Source organism: Amborella trichopoda, chromosome 2 (assembly GCF_054954075.1).
Source record: "Amborella trichopoda isolate Santa Cruz 75 chromosome 2, AtrichopodaSantaCruz75HAP2 v2.0, whole genome shotgun sequence".
Taxonomy (NCBI): Eukaryota; Viridiplantae; Streptophyta; class Magnoliopsida; order Amborellales; family Amborellaceae; genus Amborella; species Amborella trichopoda.
The window spans coordinates 14,334,742-14,350,885 of NC_142337.1; positions in this window are offsets into that span (position 1 = coordinate 14,334,742).

Here is a 16,144-nt window from a genome sequence, read left to right on the forward strand (position 1 = left end):
TCAAGCATTGGAGTAACATCAAATTTGAGGACGTAGGAAGGAACATTTCTGATACTTCCAATAGGCTTGAAGCTTTGAACCAACTTGAACAACGTAATGGTGGTTTGAATTTAGATCAAAAGAGAAGAAGGAAACACCAGAAGGAGCTTGAGTCCCAACTAAAAGCTTGAGGATGTATTTTCGTTCCAAAGGTCGATGTTGAAGTTAGCTAAGGAAGGAGATAACAATAAAGTGATCTCATGTTTTTGCTAACTCACACAGGAGGCCCAACAATGTAAGTGGCATCTCAATTCTTGGAGTGGAACCAGAGGACACTCGAAAGACAGAAAAAGCTATTATGAATTTCTTCCATAGAGCTTTTACCTTAGAATCTAGGTTCCAATGTGATGGGATCGATTCGTGAAAAATCAGCAAGGGTTTATAACATTCACAGCTATTGTGCATTCATATCAATATAAACAAGCAATGAAAACTACACAATATCAAAGCAAGAACATGGAATGGAAAATCCAGCAACTTTCAATCCACAGAGCACAAAGATTTAACGTGGTTCGGTCACAAATCATGACCTACATCCAGGGGAGAATGACATGAGGCTTTACTTACTAATTTGAGAATATTACAATGTGAAATCAAGCTCAAAATATCAATTTCCAGAAGCCATTTCTCATTCTAAACTGAGCCAAAAAACAAAACTCCAAGAACACCAAAAATGGTTATCTTTAAAACTTTTTCTCACTAAAACAGGGCACACAACAAATCCAAAATGGAGTTTAAGCCTTTTGCTCACTTTATCTCCCTAAAATAGAGCATACCAAGGTCTCAAAAGAAAACCCAATTGCAGCCTAATCTCTCTATCTTTTTCTCACTCTTTCTCACTCTAAACAAAATAGTTTTAATCCCTTTAAAAGAATAATTTTCCTACAACACAACAACCATTGGATTAGATGCAATCCAATGGCCCAAAATAAAAGAGAAAACAGTTAAATAAAACTCCCACATGTGTAATTTGTTTTCACACATGTAGCAATCGCCTACTTGAAGACAAATCACAAAGCCTCTTAAATACTCACCAATGCACCACTCTCCATCCACTCTAGGTTATGTCTCCTCCAACCACGAAAGTCGTCTATACATTGTATTCTTTTCACTTGAGACAACCTTTGTCAACATATCAGCAAGGTTCTTCTCAGTGTGAATCATGTCCAATTGCAAATCTCTACGCTCGAGGGCCAACTGAATAAAATGATATCTAACCTCTATATGTTTTGTCTTAGAGTGATAAGCTGCATTCGTAGCAAGGTGAATAACACTTTAGCTATCACAATACACAACATATTTATCCTGTTTCGTCCCAAACTGACCAGTAGCCTTCTCAACCAAATCATTTCCTTGCTGCCTCAGTCAATGCTACATACTCAATTTCAGTTGATGACAAGACAACAATATCTTGCAACTTTGACATCAAGTTGACTGCACCACCACCAACATTGAAAATGTATCTAGTGGTAGACCTTCTAGTATCACGACATCCTATATAATTTGCATCTACATAACCAACAACTTCCAATGATGAATTTTCAAAACACAAGCATATATTTCGTGTCCCTTTCAAATACTGAAGAATCTACTTAACTGCTTGCCAATGTTCCCAACATGGATTAGACAAATCTGGAAACAACTCTTACTGCATGGGCAATGTTAGGTCTAGTACAAACCATTGTATATATTAAACTACCCATTACAGAAGTATATGGAACATTCTTCATCTTACTTCCATCTACCTCATTCATTGGAGAGTCCTTTTTAGACAACTTGAAATGTGCAGCTAATGGCATAGAAACATGTTTGCAGTCAATCATATTGAAAACGCTCAAGAACTTTAGAAATATATTCAAATTGACTTAACTAATGCTTACCTTGCTTTCTGTCTCTATGGGTGTGTATACCTAAAGTCTTCTTGGCTAGTCCATGATCTTTGGTGGCAAAATGCTTGGACATATCAAGCTTTAAACGCTTGATTTTACTCAGATCATGGCTAACAACAAGCATATCATCAACATAAAGCAACAAAACAGTAAAAGAATCATATGTTGAACCCTTGAAGTACACACAATGATCAAAATCACATCTAGAATAACCTTCACCCAACATAAAACTTTCAAATTTATTATACTATTGCCTAGATGCTTGTTTCAAACCATACAATCTTTTTTTCAACTTGCAAACCAAGTTAAGATTGGTTTTGTTATCAAAACATTCAAGTTGACACATATAGGTTTCTTCATCAAGATCACCATGCAATAATACAGTTTTAATATCAAGTTGTTCTAGCTCCAAATTCAAGTTAGTAACCAAAGATAAAACAACTCTAATAGAGCTATGCGTAACAAGAGGAGAAATTTTTTTATTAAAATCAACACCTGGTTTTTTCCCATAACCTTTTACCACAAGTCTGGCCTTATATCGCATAAGACCATTTGCCTCCCACTTTATAGCATATACCCACTTATTTTTCAATGTTTTTTTCCCATGTGGAAGTTCCACCAACTCTCATGTATCATTCTTATGCAAAGCATCAATCTCCTCCTCCATTGCGTTATGCCACCTTTCAGCATTAAGGCAAGAAATAACCTCCTGAAAAGACTCAGGTTCACCATTATCAGTATACAATACATAATATAAAGAATAAGAATACCTTTGTGTGGCTTTGTGAGGGCGTGTGGATCTTCTCAATTCTTGCTCAGGTATAACTGGTAGTCCTTTTTCATCTTGAATTAATTCAGTGTCATCCTCATAACTAGCATCACTTATATCAAAACTGTCCTGAGCTTGAGCTTGACTCTCTTGCACTTGCTAAGATAAAACAATGGGATTTGGTTATTGTATAGCCACAACAAGTCTTTCTTGTTTTGGCTCTTCTTGCTTCTTTCATCGCATGTATTTTATTTGTACCAAAGAGATGCTCAAAATATTGCTCTAAAGATTGCCAAAGCTTTGCAGATATTTTACATTGACAAACATTAAGTAAATTTGATGGTGAAATACATGGTCTAATAGCTACCTGTCACACCCCAAGAATTTACAATACTGTTATTCCTGAGATGTGACAGACAAAACATATATACATCTATTGATAGGACAAATTTACAGTGGCGAGGTCTTACAAAGTAACAAAAGAAAGTTTAAGCAAAACTACAATATCTTCCCAAAGTTGATCTTGACGAGGACACAAATGAAACCGCAGTTATCCTGAAAAATATTTACCATAGTTTGATGAGTTTGGCTACTCAGTAAGTGATCATCATAATCCTAAAAATAATCATGGTTGAAAGATATCAATATTTTCAAAAAGAAGATCTATTAACAGAAATGCATCAATAGTTTCACTTTCAATAAATGCATAATTAAGTATAATCCGAATAATTGAAATGCACATAACACTTTTAACGGCAGTACATAATTCAAAGGATTTCACAAAATACCCTACTGGCGTCCCAAGTAGGTCACCTATATACCCCATCAGCGTCCTGATGGGTCCACTTAATCCCTATCGACGTCTCAGATAGGTCCACTTAATCCCTGCAGGTCCACTTATACCTCACCGGCGTACCGGATGAGTCCACTTAATCCCTACCGGCGTCCTGGATAGGTCCACTTATACCTCACCGGCGAACCGGATGAGTCCACTTGCATACTTAAATTATTTCAAAATCTCTTTAAATATTCGAAAGCAGCAATATCATGTACTCAACATATCACTGAAACCATTAATATGAATTTCACTTAAACCATTAATAACAGTCACTCTCTATAACATTTCAAAAATAACCAATCAAATATTTTGGGCTCAAATTTAGAAAGGTAGCAGTTTGTAAAGGCATTCTAGCATAATTGCCAATTTAATATGTATAGAAAAACTTTTATAAAAATTCAAGAATACGGAATTATCACAATTTATGGAATATCAATTCACAAATAAACATTTTACAACAATACTATAATCAATTGGAAAAATGTCAATTTTTAAATAATACGGCAGTCATTTGCACATGAATTTACAATGTCTAAATATTCAAAACAGTAGAAAGAAATATCACAATTTTACTAAAAGCAGAATTATCACATTTATTTCTAACAATAGACAAGAAAAATAAATAAATTTAATTTTCTAATTTACAGCATTCAAAATTTCTAACATAGATAAAATATCACAATTTTTATTAAAAAGATTATTTTTCAAGATAATGAGGTCACCTGCGCATAAAATTTATCGCGCCTAAAATTCATGATAATAAGCAGAAATAATTATTTCATTTTATTTTTAAAAAGAATGGATTATTTTTCGAGACAATAAGGTCACTTACACATAAAACTGATAAAATAAAGATCCTAGACGGAAATATCACTATTTATTAAAAATAGACTATTTTTTAGGAAAACGATGTCACTTACACACAAAACTTATAAAATAAATATCCTGAACGAAAATATCACTATTTATTAAAAACAGACTATTTTTCAGAAAGACAATGTCACTTACTCACAATTATTTGAGAGGGAGCTTCCGATAAAAAAATTTCGGTTCAAGAGAGAAGTTCACTGTGTTTCGACCAGAGAGAGAGATCTCAAAATTTTGTTTTAGTGTGGGAGTGCTCACATCCCCTATTTAAATTCTTATAACGTATTATTATATTGTTTTCTTACGCTCTACCTCATACCTGAGGTGTCGGGTTAAAAGCAGACTTTTATCGTACGAAAACCACGTCCGCTAAAGGGCGCTGCCAGCTGCAAGCAGCAGGAGGCAAAAGCGGCAAAGGAAAAAAGTAAAGGCAAAGCAAAAGTTAATCCGAAGCAAAAGTTTTTAAAACAGTGATGGTCCCCAAGGACCATCATACTCAAACAGAACATCACCTATTTATAAGCATATTTTCTCTTTTTTTTTTTTTTGAAATTTTAGGATTGTTACACTACCAAACATTTTTTATCGTGAACATCCCATTCCCAATCTTCCATTCCAACAGGCATGACCTCTTTACCTCGAAGTGGCCGATCCAATAAGATAATCTTCTATCATCATTTTCCATATTAGCCAATTACTTTAATTTAATTTTTCAAATTCTATTGCCCTTTCCATTTAAAAAAAAATACAGCAAATAACCACAATAGCAAAAAAAAACCCTTCTTCACATACATAATGAAGAACAAACCCTAGGCTTTGATACCAGTTGTTGGGAACGATTGGTGAAAAATCAGCAAGGGCTTATAATAGGACAATCATTACCCATTTAAAATATACATGTGCCACTTTGCACATCACGGATGGAGACAAGGAGCAAATTCAATATCATCACTATTTTGGATAGGTCTAGGATTCATTAGGTTGAAATAGATGAATCTATATAGGTTTGTCTTGCCCATGAATCTATTCTTCTGTGGGATTGGATTTATGGAGTTTGCCCGGGGAGATATTTATAGAGAGAAAAGGTAAGATGAAAACACTGAAGGGAAAATATCAAGTAAAAGCTCAAATTACCCTACAATATCACTTGTGCCACTTATGGTCTAGTGCATTTGTCAACCTAGCTTTTGATTCATACCTTGGCTATAAAACCTTTTGTTATGTAAATCTTGGTGACTAGGACAATGTTGTTTGGATAGGTTCTAGTTGGAGTCCAAGTTAAGTAAATGTTTAAATGTGCCAAATTATCCTATTTCATATTTGGAGTGTTGCTTTTTAAGTTTTATTTCACTCACATAACTCTCAGGTTAATAGACTAAAAATGGCCCAATTGCCTTGTTTAGGATTGGGAATCCTAAACAAGTAGCGACATATTGGTAATTTAATCCACTTGAGTGGTCAGAGCCCAACGATGAAAGTACCTTAGGTTGTTCAGAGTTAAATACAAGAAGCTCATTTTTTTCATTGTAAATCCCATGATTCATGTTGCTAATTGTGAGCAACAATGATATTTTTGTTATTCTCCTAGGAACCCAAGCAGAGCTAAATTACCAAAATGCCGTTACTTGTTCGTAATTCCCAATCTTGAAAAAAGGATCCTGAAATAGAACTTAAAATGCACTATTCTTAATATAAAATAGGATGATTTGACACTTTTAAGGATTTTTAGTTAATCTGGCTAATTAATTGATATTGCCCCAAAAGAATAAAAGTAATGGATTTGTTATAAGAAAATCAAGGTTGACATATCTTTGTGCAACCAATTGATATTTTGAGAGCCTTGTTTATTTTTTTACGAAGAATAGACTATCTTATCAACGATTAACTATCATGTTTAAAATTAATATTCGTACAAAATATTACTTTGTTGGTTGTTTGGTAAGTACCATGTAATATTTGATTAGTTGTTTGGTGCCCCATCTTTCTATTTGTAAAACTCTCTTTTTAATATCTTCTCTCTCTCTCCTGTGAATTTCATGGACTTAATAGCTGATCTTCAAACGATGCCAATACTCTTATTGAATTAATTTGTCTTGTCGACATCGTTTTGGGAAGTTAAGGAACGCCTTCTAACTCTCACTACATTTACACACTCCCCTAAGGTTGCAACTGGAGGCAAGTACAATCCCAATACTTCAAGAGTAAGAGGAAGTAATACAACGGTGGTCCTCCAAGAGATCCATGTATCCCTGTGTTAATTCGTAAATCCTGATTTCATACCTACTTAAGAGCTGAAGAGATTGGGTTTCATCTACATAATTCTACATTGGGCCTTCTTCAAGACAAATCATTAAAAAGTGGGTATCCCGATAATTATGTATTTATAAAATACATTTTATGATTTGTTTCACCTATTCAATGGCTAAGAAAAAGGTGGATACATATTACACCACAATTTTAAATAAGAAAAATGATTTGGGAAAAAAAGGCAGATCTATTCACTCTATTAATGTCCAAGTGTAATCCGATGTTCATAAGGTATATATCTGTTATATTGATTGCTATGGATCGGATAAATAAATAAAAAAAAAATCTTATGATGAATCAAAAAAGAAATCTTTATTAGTTCTACCTCGTATTTTTTTTAACAGAATGAGTCTTTTTACTAAAGTTTGATTGTAATTTACGGAGTGGTTGTGGCATTAGTACTTTTATTTGTGAATCCATTTGTTTAATCTTAGAAATGCTATATAATACTTCTCCGCTACAATAAATTACTCATTTGAGACAATACTCTCCGGTAAGGTTTGATTTGAGGATCCGCATGTACTCTTTTTTCTGCGATCGGAGACTCTTAAATCCCCGGCTCAAATCTCAACCCACAAGTCGTAATTGAGATGGAAAAAATGTAGTTATAATAAATCTTCCTTGGCAAGGGATATGAGCCTTCTGAGGTGTATCCTTGTATATATGTTTAATGGGATCTCAAACGCCTCTTGTCCAAGAATCATACAAATTGGACATCATTTGACTTATCATCCATAAGTCATATGTGGCCACAATATGCTTTGACTAACGACCCCAAACACAATATTTTGGGGATTGATTCAAAACTCTTGTGAAATCATATTTAAGGCATTGTACCCCTCATCCCTAAGTTTTAGATTGTTTGGAGAAGACTTTCCCCCTTATCTATATCCATAGGCAGCCAGACCACTATATGTCGTCTGCTAGGCAAATAGTCAGAATAAACTCAGGTCACCAAATGTGAGATTTCTCCAAATCTATTAGGGGTTTTCTCATGGAACTTGAACTATTAGATTCCTGACTCAATTCCTATCTACTATATAAGTGCGGCATCTCATGGATTTCTTGAGAGTAGCAAGCTCCACACCAATACCCATAAAACTATGTAAGAAACTTGCCTCTGTGCGATTTATCCCAATATATCGAAAGTCTTGAGCCCAAATTTTGTGGAAAAGTGTGTCATGCCTCCATGGTCTATAATCCCCGGTGATGGGAGTAATTGCACTCGCAAGCCTCATATCTGCTGTCGTAATCTGCTGCGGAAATTGGTCAAATTTGATGGGCCATATTTCCCTTGTCCATGATCTATTTGAGGTGAGGTTTGAACGATTGTATTTGTTCTTGAGTCTTATATTACCCCACAAATTTCATGGTAAGATAATTCATCATCAGTGAGTGGTGTTGAAAATACTCAAATGTATCAGAGTTGTGCTGCAGTTTTTCAGTGATGGGACGATAACCACTTTCATTGATTTTCTCATGAAATATCACATCAGATCTTGGTAGTTAAACATTCAAATTCGAGCATCAAGACATAATCAAGTACAAAATTAGATAGATCTTATCACTGGAACCTCCTAAAGTGCTTTTAAAATTCGAACCAATATATGAACTTATCATATGAAACAAATTCATGAGAGATGATTGATTGTGGTCAAAGGTTTGGATAAACCTCATCAACTTTCACCCTCATCACTGCAGAAAATTTGTTTAAACCCCATTTCTCAGTAAGATAAGGGACTGATCCTTGAATCCATACATGCTCCTTAACATATCCTATCCTTGTGTGTGATATATATATATATATATATATATATATATATATATATATAGGGAAAAGATGGGATTAGCCCAATAGCTCATGTGAACATATAAGCCCAACGTCCCAGATTGAATCTGGGTCGACCTGACGATTCGAATTTTAATATTTTTTCTACATATCCAAATCACTTGAAATTGTAGGTGTATATATATATATAAAGAGAGAGAGAGAGAGAACGAGAGAAGAGTGATGTCAAATTGCATCAAGTTCTTACATCGACATTCAGGAGATAAGCCCCTGATACATCCGTCTTCTGATTTGTATGTAAAGATCATCATATTGATAGAGAAAGTTGTTGATTGGAGTCCTCAGCTCGAGGCAGAGTAGAAGTAGAGAACCTCCTTGCAAGTAGTCAAGTATACGGGCCCCAATGCCCCTATATTGATATTTTGTCATACTTATGTATATTTTTCTTCTTAGATCTATGTATGTATAGGCTTCAAGATCGAATTAAAGGTGTTCGACCCCATATAAAAGGTTAATGTAAATTGTAACGGGAATTAGAAATTCTTAAAACTCCTCATGACCAATATATATGTAAAAACCCTTTGTTTCCACAATATGAAATTTAAGAGTGAATTTGGCCCCAATTGTATTAGTTCACTGGTATATATATGGAGTCAGAAGTGTTGTTTTTTTAGACACTAGCCAAGATGAAGGGTGCGGTGAACTCTTTTCCAATGGAGTCACTAGAGATTTGGTTGCCCAGAAATGTGTTATATATCTGGGCAACCAAATCTCTAGTGACTCCATTGGAAAAGAGTTCACCCTTCATCTTGGCTAGTGTCTAAAAAAGCACATTTCTGGGCAACCAAATCTCTATTGACTCCATTCGCAAAGAGTTCACCCTTCATCTTGGCTAGTGTCTAAAAAAACAACACTTCCTCTCTTCGGGTTTCACAATAGTCACTCTCTCTAAAATCAAAATTTCAAAACTACCCAAACATGTTAGTATTGGTTTTGTGCTTTAGGTGGACTGAATATTGAACTTTCAAACTGCCCAAACACATATTTTGGGCAATTTGAATGGTAGACTTTCGAACCATCTGAATGAACTTTCAAACCGCCCAAATGGTTTCCATCCCGGAGTACAATGAGAACAAAAAAAGAACTCATAACTCAATATAATTTATGAAAGAAAGACTAATGTGCTCTTGCCGGGGTATATATATATATATATATATATATATATATATATATATATATATATATATATATATATATATATATATATATATATATATATATATATATATATATATATATATATAAATATATAGGAAAAGTATTCCCAACTCCTATAGACAACAATGAATAGTGATTTCTCTTACCCACATCACTGTCCAAAGTTCATCGCATAGTCACGATTGTCCAGTAGTGTTTTATTTTTTATTTTTTATTAAAAATCAAAATGATCTTAAATTTGGAGAGTGTGTACATCTTAGTGAGGTGCACCTAATAAAAATATAAAAAACATAATTTGTGAAAAATAAATTGACCAAAATACCCTTGAAACATTTTGGGGGTATTTTGATCAATTTATTTTATATAAAATATTTTTTTTTATATTTTTATAGATTCGCCTATTTTTTATAAACACACGCTCCAAATTTCATATCATTCTGATATGTAAAAAATAAATGAAAAATAAAATACTACCGGACAATCGTGATTATATGATGAACTTTAGACGGTGATGATGGTAGGAAAAATCACTGTTCATTTTCACCTATAGGTGTTGGGAAGAATTTTCCATATTCATAACACCTATAGGGGCAAATGAACAGTAATTTCTTCTACCATGATCATCGTCCAAAGTTCATCGCACGGTCACGATTGTCTAGTAGTGTTTTATTTTTTATTTTAGTTTTATAAATCAGAATGATTTGAAATTTGGAGCGTATATATATCTTAGTGAGACACACCAAATAAAAATAAAAATAAAATAATTTGTGAAACAAATTGACCAAAATACCTTTGAAACATTTTGGGGGTATTTTGGTCAATTTATTTCACGTAAAATATTTTTTTTGATATTTTTTATAGATTCGCCTATTTTTGATGATCAGACGTTCCAAATTTTAAATTAGTCTGATTTTTAGAAAAAAAATGAAAAATAAAATACTACTGGACAATCGTGACCGTGCGATGAACTTTAGACGGTGATGATGGTAGGCAAATTCACTGTTTAGTTTTGCCTATTGGCATTAGAAAGACTTTTTCATATAATGCTTATAGGTGAAAATGAACACTGATTTCGCCTATTCTTATCACTGTCCAAAGTTCGTCGCACGGTCACGATTGTCTGGTAGTGTTTCATTTTTCATTTTTTTTCTACAAATTGGAATGATTTGTCGCCTATAGGTAAAAATGAACAGTGATTTCACCTACCCTCATCACCATCTAAAGTTCATTGTACGGTCACAATTGTCCGATAGTGTTTCAGTTTTTCATTTTTTTTTACAAATCGGATCGATATGAAATTTGGAGCGTGTGTACACCTTAGTGATGCGCACCTAATAATAATAATAAAATATTTTGTGAAAAATAAATTGACCAAGATTCCCTTGAAATTTTTTTCTTCTTTCCACCTCTTTTTCTTTTCTTTTGGCAAAGATCACTTACAATTAGTTTTATTACAATAACTCTTGATTCAAAAAAAATAAAACTAACAAATATAACATCTTAAAAACCTTGATTCCACTAAACCAATTTTTTTTAGACAAAGAAAATATCCACAGTTCTTATCATTTGGAATATAAAGACAATATAATTAAAGGGAAAAGTTTATATGGAGTCGAGGCTCTAAACAATCAAATTAGAGCCTACATAAAAATTTTCACTAGAAGAGGTTGTTTTGATGCCCAAATATTTGCAAATTGATCATCTCGGCATCACGATGCATGGACATGATAAAAAAATGAATTTCAAGTTTTGGAAATAGGGTATTTTGTAACGTATTTTTGGACCGTCAATTTTCAAGATTTCAAGTGTTCATAGATTTGTCGATCTACACTATTTTTGAAGCTTTAAACTTTATAAATAACGATAAAAATATATTTTAAGGCAATTACAGAGATTTTCAGTATTAAACCCAATATCTCGATACTATTTGTAGGTAGGCTCTGATTTGATTGTTTAGAGCCTAAGCTCTATAAAAATTACACCCATAATTAAATATGGCAAGAAACAAAAAGACAGTGCCAGAGATTACCTCAACTGTACTTATTACGCCTCACACCAAGTCACCACCATCCGATGACGTTGGATCAACGATCAACCTTCAATCTTAACTAGGAAAACAAGTTTAGACCAAACCCTCTAATGGAACCATGAACTCTTTTATCACAAATTTCAAACCTTTAAGTGAATCTCCTTAGCAACCTAGTTAGAGAGAGATGCTTCTCTTTTCTACTGTAACCCTATAGTTTAAAACCTCAATGAGAGAAGAGATATCATGAGAGAGTTGAGAGAACCACCATGAGAGAGATATCAAAGATGAGAGTGAGGCGTGCCCCTTTGGGTCTCTTGAGAGATAGAGATAAACTTTTTTAAAAGAAGGAGAGAGAAACTTTATTAAGAGAGAGAGAGAGAGAGAGATATTCTAAGTGGGGCATGCCCTTTTTATGGGATATAAGAGAGAAATGAGAGTTAGGTGTAGCGATTTGGGTAGGGATCAATCCCTTTTTTACAGTGCTTGAACAAGATTAGGGTTTTTCATGACTTGTCTCTTCTTATGAAATTGAATATGTACCACTGATCTTAGGTCACTTATGGGGTGAGAGATTTGAGCCATCTATTCTATATATGGGCCATCAACATTATGTAAGGTGTTAGAACATTTATCCCCCATTCCTAAATCATTTTTCAATCAATAGAAATTAAATTAAATAATTCCATTCATAATATTATGCTTATCAAAATTATACACAAGCTTTCTCATGCTTTCTAAAAAATCCATTCAAAGCTTCCCCAAGGCAAAGGCTTTAAAAAATATCACAAACCTTTTCTTCAAGCCAAAGCTTGATCCAACAAATTGGAAAGGGCGTGCCACCCTACGTGGCACTCATGGGCCCACCCACATTGTAATGGTGGCCCATATGCTTATTGGGCCTCCCATGTAAAAATAAATTAATTAAAAATTATATGATTTTTTAGAAATTTATAAAATCCAATACGAATAGTTAAATCAATCTAAAATCAATATATCTATTTTTATAAATCTAAATTTGATAAATGAAATATCCAAAGCTTAAGAAAAATTCAAATAACAATTCCAAAAATCATTTGTCATTAAAAACAAACATAATTAAATTCATTAGATGGGAAAAAGCTTCATATGGTCTAGGAATTAAACAAATAAATGCTGGGTCACTCTACTTTCAACTATAGAATATAGTCCACACTTGCTTTATCAAACTGACTCAGTATTTACCATGACCCACAGTCCATGCAAGGGCTCATTAGTAGACCACCAAAGTTTGACCGATGAGTCAAGGGGTCATAATCCTAGTTTTTGGATTGCAGGTTCTCCCCTAGAGACGTACTGAGATCACCTAGACCTGATGCGACCACAGCTCCTATGACGTATAGGGCTATCTCTCGCACATGCATAAGCTTCACCCTGAAAGGTGGTTCTCTTTCTCGAAACGACTATCATATATGCATGTTGTGTGATAGCTCGTGGATGTGGCATTGGCCCTTGTCTATGAAGGCTACCATCACACACAAGGTCACACAGTTCCTCGGCTCACTCATCCGGGCATACTCCGACTTCATCAAGGGATAACCTATTAGAACCCTTATCGAATAGTTTTCTATGCGTAGGTAATATAGGTTTTTTCCAACCGATTGTCATAGCTCTTCAAGCTCAGTCCGATATCAGCAAACATCGTTTGCTTACTGTGGTCCATGAGGGACCACACTCCCACTTAGTTCATGTTCCATTATATCAAAATGTTTTTATTACAAGCACTCATAAGGCCTTTAATGGCCACACCCACCCAACATCTCCCACTTGACCTTTGAAGGCCTTACATTATATCTTCATCACTTTCTCTTATCCTTATCTCTCTCGCATGTCTTATTAAAATATTAGGGGCAACCCCTTTTGTTAGAGGATCTGCAATCATCAGATCTATGAATATATAGCTAATCTCGATATTTCTTAATCTCACTTCATTCTTCAGGTGGTAGTAGCATGGTTTTATATGCTTGGAGTTCTAATGGAATCATGACTCATTTAACATGCATATCGCCGTCGTGTCGTTACAGAAAATCCTTATTGTCTCACAACGTACGGGGAGAAATTCAAGTGGATCAAGAAATTTCTTAATCCATATGACTTACTTGGCCACCAACAAGCACATTACGTACTCTGCTTCCATGGTGGACAATGCCACCATATTCAATGTTTTGATTTCCAAGAAATCGTACCTCCTCCAAGCATGAACACATATCTAGATGTAGACTTCGCATTATCTGGATTCGTGAGATAGCTTGCATCTGTATATCTAAATATCCAAGCAGTTAAAAAAAAACAAGGGACTATAGTAGCTCCCACTCAATTATTGGATATACAACTTATACATTCTTAGCATTCTTATACAATAAGTAATTCAATACCCATTGGTTTCACAATATGCAAAACTTTCCTGAACTACAAAGTTTCAACCACAGTCATCTTGGTATTAAATTCATACAAACCAAGTTATCTAATCAACACAGCATGTATCAAGGGAGCTTAGCAAGGTGGCCTTTCTACAACATTCCCTGTGGTTCAAGATCTTAGGTAATCCAAGATTCTAAATAACTAGAAACATGAGTCAAGGCATATTGGTATTTAAAAATCAGAGCAGGACAGGTTTTTTCATAATTTTATAAATACCTTCAACGGACAATGCTTTTCTCTTTAATTAAAAAAAAACTATTGACCAAGTATGTATACAATCACAAGCTATAGTTAGAAAATAGTATGACGGTTTAGAATGATCTTTATAAAGACTTAGTGGACCTTGCAAGACTATGTGGTTTTCTCAAAACCATATTCATGGACTTAGGTTTTTTTTAAATAATCCAATTTACTTCAAAAATACATGTTTAGCCTTCATAAATCATTTTATCACATTCATTTCCTACCAAGTCAAGTTCATGGCTACAAAAAAAAAAAAAATCATGAATACTTTCTTATAATTTTATCCAAAATAAAGCATGAGTAAAGAATGATTATCAAAATCTTGATAAAATACTTTCTTTTGCCAAATATGAAGATTTTATCAAGAGATCATCTTCGCATGCAATACATCATATTACTGGACATTATTGGGAGGATGGTAACTAAAATCGAGTTCCATCAAAACACTCCTTTCGTGCTTTACATATTTGAATGAATTACACCCATCTCTCATGTTTTATCCTTAGGGCTCAAAAGCCCTTGATCAAATCACATCTTCATGTGTATTACTAACTTATATAGTTTATACTCTAGCACAAAGAGACACTAAAATATAAGGTATTAAAAAATAGGATCTTTCAAATTTATTAGCATCTATCACTTAATGTCCATACACTCCATACATATTCATAAAACAATTAGCCAAAATAATATAACCAAAGCATATTAAACATAAAATTAAAAGTTATTGAATCCTCTTTCCCTATATGACATTACCATGTAATGTGAGATAGATTTCATACCTCAAACCATGTATGGTTGTACCTAAGCTTTTCTAGATTCATTGTTTTTACTTGTTTGATAAGCTTTTGTGATCTTGGAAGAGCACGCAACTGATGGAGAATATATTGGTCATCGATTTCACATGTCACGAAGTGTCTATCTCTTCGGCACTTGGATTCTCCCTATCTCACACTGTGAAGAAATACTCTCCTTCATCCCATCATTTCAAATATCACAAATTTGATTCTCCCACTGATCTTAAGTGTTTCTTTGCTACCACCAAGTTTCTCTATGTATCCATTCATTTCGAAGAAACCAATATGCTTTTATAGGTATTGTGTTTCTTCTTCTTTCTGCTATTATCAGATCGAATACTCTTCATTTAGAGTATCATATCTCGCCAACTCTGTATTACAATCTCTCTGAAGTTTTACTATAATAAACCATACTCATGGCACACTATAATTTTTTTTTAAAATGAGCCCTAAAAAGGTCTCCATAATTAGGAATCTAAAGATGTGTCTTAGCATGCCATATCTTTTAATATACTGCAGAATAAAACGTGAGCATCCCATGAAAAAAAATATGATATCTCTCAACTCATAAAGAATTTATGAGCATCCCATGAAAAAAAATATGATATCTCTCAACTCATAAAGAATTTATCTTTTAATCCTTTTGAGTATCGAAATAAACTAAAAAATATAAAATAATGCTAAGTTCCATCCTTAAATCACACCATTTAGTGAATCTACGTTTTAGTGACATTTACGTCACAATACAATTTTTTCAGTAGAAAATTAGGTTGAGCGCATCTCAATAAAAAAATTGCTTCTCTCAATCCTTAAAGATTATCTTCTGAAAATATTTTTTGTTGAAAACTAGACTCAAAACCAAATCCTAACATCGTGGTGTGAATCCAAACTAGTATTTTTCC